Genomic DNA, 8,105 nt, shown 5'->3' with positions numbered 1-8,105 from the left:
AGAGCGAACATATAGGGTAATGTATGCGAACAGGTGCGAGAATGTGTGGTTGTGTTGAATGCAGTTGGTCTGTCGGAATGATTAACATGAACTTTCGGAATCAATTGCGTTGCGGCTTATGGTTGCTTTAGGGGAATTAAAATCGTAACAGCGGAATAATTTCAGTTCAAGCTTTAGCTGAACCTTATTGAGTAGCACAAAATGCCAGATTAATCGTGAATATTTCGATGTTAATGTTTCTTTGCATTGCTAATTAAGTTTTGGAGCACAATGTGATTTATTTGAAGAAATATTTATCACACGCATACAACTATTTACTGACAAAAAAATTTTTTGCGGAAATATATTAGGCTGTTCGGAAAGTAATTTCGTTTTTTCCCGACAAAGGATGTAATTGTATTTTTTTGCACCTAACTTTACACTTAAGCCGTTTAATTTTTATAAGCTTTGAAAACTCATATAGCACCATCGGATTATTATTTGTTCCAGTTACTCCAAAATTTTTTAGACGGTAAAACCTTCACCTCAGATGAGCAGGTCAAAAACCATCTCGATCACTTTTTTGCCAGCAAAGACCAAACATTTTATGAACGTGGAATTATGCTACTACCAGAAAGATTGCAAAAAGTGTTGAACCAGAACGGTCAATATATAATTTTATAAAGTATTTGTTTATTATACGAAAACTGTCTTTCATTTCCACAAAAAAAAAAAAAAAATTACTTTCCGAATAACCTAATATTAGATTTAAAAGGCAATAAATTATTTCAAACATACCAGGAAGGCTTTTGGTTCCTTTCTTTGTATATCACAAGTAATTAAATTATGAAAAATAAATAAAGTCAAATGTCCATAACTCGAGGTAATATTTTGCAAAGAAAATGTTATTTGCTCTCCAATCCCTGTTGCACTCTATTTAGTGCGAGTTATAGAAAATTCGGGTTTGAGTAATGGAATATTGACTGTATCAACACAAACGATATTGACTCAACTGTAACAAAGAACAAGTAATTAAATTATGAAAAATAAATATTAACAAAAACTATATTGACTTTTTTAAAAATTAATTGTGACAAAGAAACTATTTTGAAATAGAAGAAAAGTCCAATACCGAGTTAGTGCATCTAGACACTTTCACTCTTTGATAGCTGGGAGGTTTCCGCAGAGTCCCACCCATCTCACTAACTAATTTGTGAATTCCTCATACGTTTCGTGAATATTCAATGACTGATCTAAGATCTACGTACCGCCCCTTACGGTTAGTGATAACTCTGAGATTCGATAGCGCTAAGTAGGGCACTCTATCGGTTTTCGCATATAGTTTCAGAGCTCTGTCCCTTACGTATTTTTTGACCGGATCTATTCTTAGGTCTCTTAGCATGTTATTTGTGCGAATGTACCATGGCACTTTGAAGAAACTTCGGAGAGCCTAACTTTGAGCAACTTGTTTGCGAGTTTGGGTAAGTAAACCCCTTTTGTCAGATCTCCAGATTGACGTGGTCTAAGCTGCTTTAACTAAGGTGTTACCTGCTTAGTGCTATAGTATTGGTAATGACGGGTCACTACTTACTAGTAAGATATACTATGAAACTGGGTCTTCATTATAATGACTTCTGTCAAGGTTGTGGTGAGTAGGAAACTATACTCCAAGTCATGTGTCAGTATCCATCTCTAGCTAGGAGAAGATCTAATCTACAGGGTGTTACATTCTATTATTCTTAGTTTTGTAATCCTTTGTGTAACAAATTTATTAACTACAATCCATTTTTCTAGTAGATCGCACTGTTTGTAATTTAAACTAACAAACTTTAAAAGTATGCGTCCACGATTGTATTTCTGCGACAAAGCAAAAATAGTATAGTGATATTGCGTTAAATTTTCTAATATGTTTATAAAGTGCTGGAACAAAGACCGCTTTAACTCATAATTCATATACTAGTGTTTACTGTTTAAAAGAATATCAAATGGGTTTGTTAAAACCCACCCGAATGTAAAAGAATGAGCTATGTATACTTTTTTTATCAGAATTATTTTAAAGTATTTGGTATTAAACTTGGTATTAAACACTTAAGACATGAAATCCTCAATATCAATTAATGAACTAATACTTAGAAAATTTCATACTACATTAATATCCAGGACTAGTCATATAGTCCTACTAATTTGAATAGTGCACAAATTAATTAAAACATGTTTATTAATATACTTAAGCGACAACTAACAGCATTAACTAAAACCGCCAGCTAACAGCACCAAAAACGCATATAATATAAAACAATGCTAGCTAAAGAAAAAAAAAAAAAAAAAAAAAGTAAGGTCTGCATAATATGTTCGATGTTAAAAAAAGTAACATAAGTTAAAAACTGTAAACTATATAAATTGTTAAATACAAATTCACATGTTATTAACATAATACTTAACATCTTCATTAACATTGTGACTCCAACATTACAGAGAAAATAACAGAAAATGTAAAAGTATCTATGCCTGAGTGAACTCAGTGTTGGGTTTAAAATCGTAAAACTGTGAAATACTACGATTGCTACACAAAATGTTAACATGCCTCGTTTTTTGCTTAGTACAACTATATACATATATGGATATATACTCGTATGAATGTACACAGAGAAAAATATATTCGCTTACATTGTTCGTGTGTTTGTAAATATATGCAATCGCAACGACATCGAAATTGAAAACGCATTGCAAGGACATTAGTGAGAGTCCTAGTGACCTACTAAACGAAACACCGTATAACATACAAAGCAGTGAAGCCTGTGATTTTGTTGCTTTCAACATTTTAATGTTCCATTCGCATTGTTTCACTTTTTATTCGCCTTGTCCCACCCAGTTTTCAACCCATTTCACTAATTTTCCTTTTTCGATTCGATTCTATTTCGATTTTATGCAATCCTCCTCTATATAAGTTAACATTTCAACTGCAGTACGTAGCTGCATATTGCTACTGGCGCCTATGTATGAATGGTCGGTCGGTCATGCTTTTTGGACATTTCTACTCCCTCCACACGGTAATTGCCCAATTTCACTTTTTTTCACAATATTTAAGTACAACTCTGGTCATTTATAATCATCATAGGCATAGTCATCGTCATCATCACCAGCTGTGCCGTACAACATTTTGTTGCCTTCCGAGAATCGTAAAATCGCAAAACAGCAAATCGCTGAACGGCAGATTCCCATACAAGTGGTAGAAATATACGTTGGCATTCGTACACTGATAAACAAATCACATTAAAAGGCTTTGGTTCAGACTAAATTGAGTTGATTAAGCGCATCGACCACCGTTTCACTTGATGCATACATAATTGGACATTTACCTACAATATTTTTTGAGTTTTCACTAAAAAAATTTGTAGTTCTTTTGCAAGAACAATATTAATAAAGTTTGATTATTAATAAAATTTTATTAATATTTTAAATTCATAATACTTTTTTTATTCTATAATCAAATTTTAAATGGAATTAATCAACTCAATAGTGGTTTTAATGGCATTTTCGATTGGTAAATCTGGATTCAAACCAGATTTACTCACGATTTGTCAAATTTTGTTGCCCAATCGAATATTTTTAGAATAATCCAAAAGTTTTGTAATCTAACAGTTTTTTAATAGTGTACATTTAAATTTATCATAAATACATACATCGAATCAAAACCATCAATCTATTTAATAATAAGAGAAATAAGCCTCCACAGTTCTTGGCGCTTTATCTGGCCGATATGGTCCAGTTTCTCCTATAACCCCACATTGCAATCGTGATTACAACAATCTCTTACATAGAGCTTACTCTTAGTCAGTAATTACTACATAGCAAGTACATCCTCCTTTCATTCCTCACTTATTTATAAATTTGTTTTATATGCATTTGTTGTCTAAATACTAAGCTTTCTATATTCTGATGTCTGCCTTCCCATTGATAACTGTAATGGGTTTTTAGCTTTTTAACTCAACGGGCCAATAACTGATATGTGTTTATATTGCATTTTAAGATGAGTGGTTTTAGTGGATTCAAGTCTCTCCCTGTGGCTTTCGATGCTTTCCAGCAAAAAAAGCCAGGCATAACATAGAGTTGGTTTTAGTAATTTCTTGAATGCTTACAAAATACTATATTATTTTATTTCTAATTGAGCCAGTGCACTTGAGCACTTTTACTCTTTCTTAACTCCTGGTATTTTTAAAACCCCTCTTTACGCCTTGATTGGATTATTGTTTATCACTTCATCAGACTAAGCAATATTGACCTCAGATCTGCATATCTCCCCGAGGAGCCTGTAACCATTCTGAGATTTGATAACGCTGTGTGGGTAAGTCTGTCAGTTTTCGCAAATAATTTCAGGGCTCTATACTATAAGGGCGATTATTTTGTTGTATATTTTATATTCAAAAGAAAATAATCAAATTATTTAAGTTAAATATTTGCATGTCACATATATTTTTTCCAATAAAAAAGAGTCTACACAATCTTTTTTCCTCCATAATTTTCAAATATCTAAATTAGTATTACTCAAACAGATATTACCGAATGACTAACGGCCCAACTGTTATAAAATTTTGATAATTGTTGCCAATTAAAAACAATCTTGTATTTTGAATGAGTGGCATTGTTATAGTACGTTTCTACTGTCTTCGTTAGTAAAGAAGCCAGTGGGAACGTACTATAAGACAAAGTTTATAAAAATGATATATTAAAGAATTTATTAAAATCAATACTTTAAATTATTAGAAAAAAGTGCTCACATTACCATTTTCAATGATGTTACTCTATTGCTCTTATTTATATATATTATTAATTACTCTTAATATATCATTTTATTTTTATAGATATCAAAAACTTAACTTTTTCAGTGAGTTCATCAAACTCTATTTTATTTTTCTTTCTAATATAATGAAAGCAGTGACATAAGGAAAGTTCTCAACCTTAAAATTGAAAATAAATCATTGATTCCATTTTCTAAATTTCAATATCAAAACCAAACATCAAATTTCAATATGACGAAACTTACTTCTACACCAACTACCCACCCTCTCTTTTAAATATTGCTTTTAATCAAATTAAGCTAGCCTACAAGCTGGCTCGGTAAGCACGAGTTCCACCCTTTATACTTGGAGTCTCAAAAAATGATTTCCGCATAGTTAAATATAAGAAATGATTCCAAGACCACTGATGATGGATATTGGCAATATTCGAAGCAGCTGTACGGTCAGTCAAAAATTCAATTGGTTAAAAAAAAAATTTTGTTGTTCCAATTCACTACTATTCAAAACGTGTCCATGAATGAATGAATGACATTAAAACCAAATTTAATATAAAAATGTTTCTATGAAAAATTAGTGTATAGTTTGAATCAATAATACCGAATATAAGAACGAAAAGATACCAACAGAAGAACTTCTTTTAAGAATGTCAAAGAATTTATGATCTTAAACGATATGTTAAAGTTTTTAATATTTTCAGATATTTTTGTTATTGTATTTGACAGAAACTGATCAATACTAAGTTCTGCAAATAACAATAGCAGTTGAAGACAGTATCGTAGCAAGAACTTAGCCAAGGAGGTAAAATATTTACTAGAAAATATATTTTTGGAGTATATTATCTGTAGATGAGGGAGATCTTTTCCCTGATCCTCCCGTTTTGTATATCACGCTAATTTAGTCAAAAGGGATGAAATATGTTTTTTCATTGTATCTACTTTTATGAAGTAAATAATATTAATATTCTATAATAATTTAAAAAGATTTCAAAACCAATAATTCTACGAGTTAGATATACTTCCTGTGACACAGACACACCATCCTTCTATAATTTGGCACTTCTAGATTTTAAATGCGATGCTGTCATTGGGAGTGGTCGTTTTTTTTATAGTCTTTTGAATTCTTTTGAATTCAAAGCGATTTAGAAAATATCTTCGAATGGATACACCAATCGTTTAGTCTCTTTTTGTAAAAGACTGTTGAGATATTTTTCTACATCATACTAAAAACTATATCATGTAAGTATAATATGTATACTAATATATTTCAGATAATAATATAATAAAGGTAGCTATTACATTTTAGAAATGCTTACGAAAAATCTTGTTAACCTGGGATATCCAATATTGAACTGTGATCGTGAATGAGCCAAACAAGAACTACAGAAAAAATTCAGAAACGCAAATGGTGGTGGATAGAAAAGACCAAATGGAGCAATTTCAGAAGGTCTAATAACAATATTTTTCGACAAGAATTGAGACGCATTTTTGGAACAATAACATTACCTATCCTCATAACAGATCTTTATTAAATCTGTATACAGAACGTTTTTATTCCACCTTTTCTTAGTGTCCGCTTCCCATAGAAAGGGACGTCCACCTAGGAACACAGAATCACATACATCATGACGTTTAGTATATTCTTTGTAATGCTGAAATGATTTCCGACGTGTTTATCATGCAACCATGGTCGGACTCTAATAAGGAATTGATTTTATTAATTTTTTTATCTTACAAGCGATCATAAGGATTTAGCAAAAAGTTACAATATAGGATAATACGTTCATATAAAAAAAATATGCATTATATGCATATGTATTTCTTTGTTAATCCCTTTATAGATTATATACCTTAGAGTATATTAACTAGAGCTTAATGTAATAATAATAGATATTAATTACCCCTGGTGCATTGCTAGATGGTAATGGTCCACTTGTTATAGCGCCACCTTGTGTAGCAGCTGCCGCAGCGGCTGCTACCTGCCTTATGCTGAGGCAGTTGCAAAGAGGTTTCGTGACGCCCAATGTGCATAAAGCATTGGACCACATTGTTTCAGCTTTGCTATCCACTGTTATTTATTTAGTATTAATTAACTTGAAACGAATTCGTTTTAATTTATAATTCTCAGTTGAGTAGTTAACTTTTCGTGATTTAGTTGAGTGAATTAAATTATAAAAATACTTTTTATATGGTAAAATTATTTTTCTTTTCTTATATTATATTATTATTATAATAATTTATTCTGCATTCATTTTAAAATTAAATTTATAATTGAACTTACATTAATTACATTATTTTATTGATTTATAATAAAAACATGGTATTTTAATTAATTTTGTTTTTACTTAAGCAAATTATAATTAAATTGATTGCCTTACTTTGTTATTATTATTGTAAATATTTTTTAAATATTTTTTATTAATGAAGCACTTAATTTAATTTTATTAATTTCGTTTTATTTTATTTCGACACTGACTTAAATTTAAAACACTTATGAGGTTTGCACAGTAGAAACATTTCGTTTTATTTTTTTAGTTATAAAAAATTTTCGAACAAAATATTTTTTTATCAAAAAAAAATTTCATTATAAAAAGTATTATGAAAATAAATATAAAAATTCACAAAAGTTTCCTTTTTTTATATATTACAGTTTTTTGAAATATCATATTTTATAGTCTGCTTTTCGGTGACATAGCATGTTTTTTGGCATAACCTGCTTAAAATATTAAAAAATAAAAATATTAAATAAATATTAGTCAGAGAAAAAATATTAAAATTAAATGGTCTTAATGATATTTATTGTGTAAAATATTTTACTAATTATACTAGACATAGAAGAACTGTATCTCTCCACTTATAATTGATGAATACGCTGAACCTAAGATTCCACTTATGTTTAAGACAAGCATAACAATATGTTAAGACATATTGGATGATTCAAGATATTTTTGAATCTTTAATAAGGTCTAAGAAACTCTTCGGTAGGACTTGGAGCTAACTATATAAAACACAAGTTTTAAGTATATTAAATCTAATTTTAAAGGCTATCCTATTTTAAAAACTTTAAAGAACCTGTCGACTTTTAATAAATAGTCAATTATATGTATGTGTTTAATTTATTAATGTAATAAATAGCCATGAAAAGAAAAAGAAAATTGAACCTGAGTAGACTTATTCTAAAATAAGTAGTACGTACACTCTTCTAGTTTAGTTGTGACAATTAATATTGAAATTCAGATGTGCTATTATTAATTCGAATGATGACCGAAAGAGTCAATATGTCAACATTCGTTAATCACAAACAATTATTTTTCTAAGGTTTAAGACTTTT

Source organism: Teleopsis dalmanni, chromosome 2 (genome assembly GCF_002237135.1).
Source record: "Teleopsis dalmanni isolate 2A chromosome 2, ASM223713v2, whole genome shotgun sequence".
Taxonomy (NCBI): domain Eukaryota; kingdom Metazoa; phylum Arthropoda; class Insecta; order Diptera; family Diopsidae; genus Teleopsis; species Teleopsis dalmanni.
The sequence above is the reverse complement of the archived record's forward strand: the minus strand, read 5'-3'. Positions refer to the sequence as shown.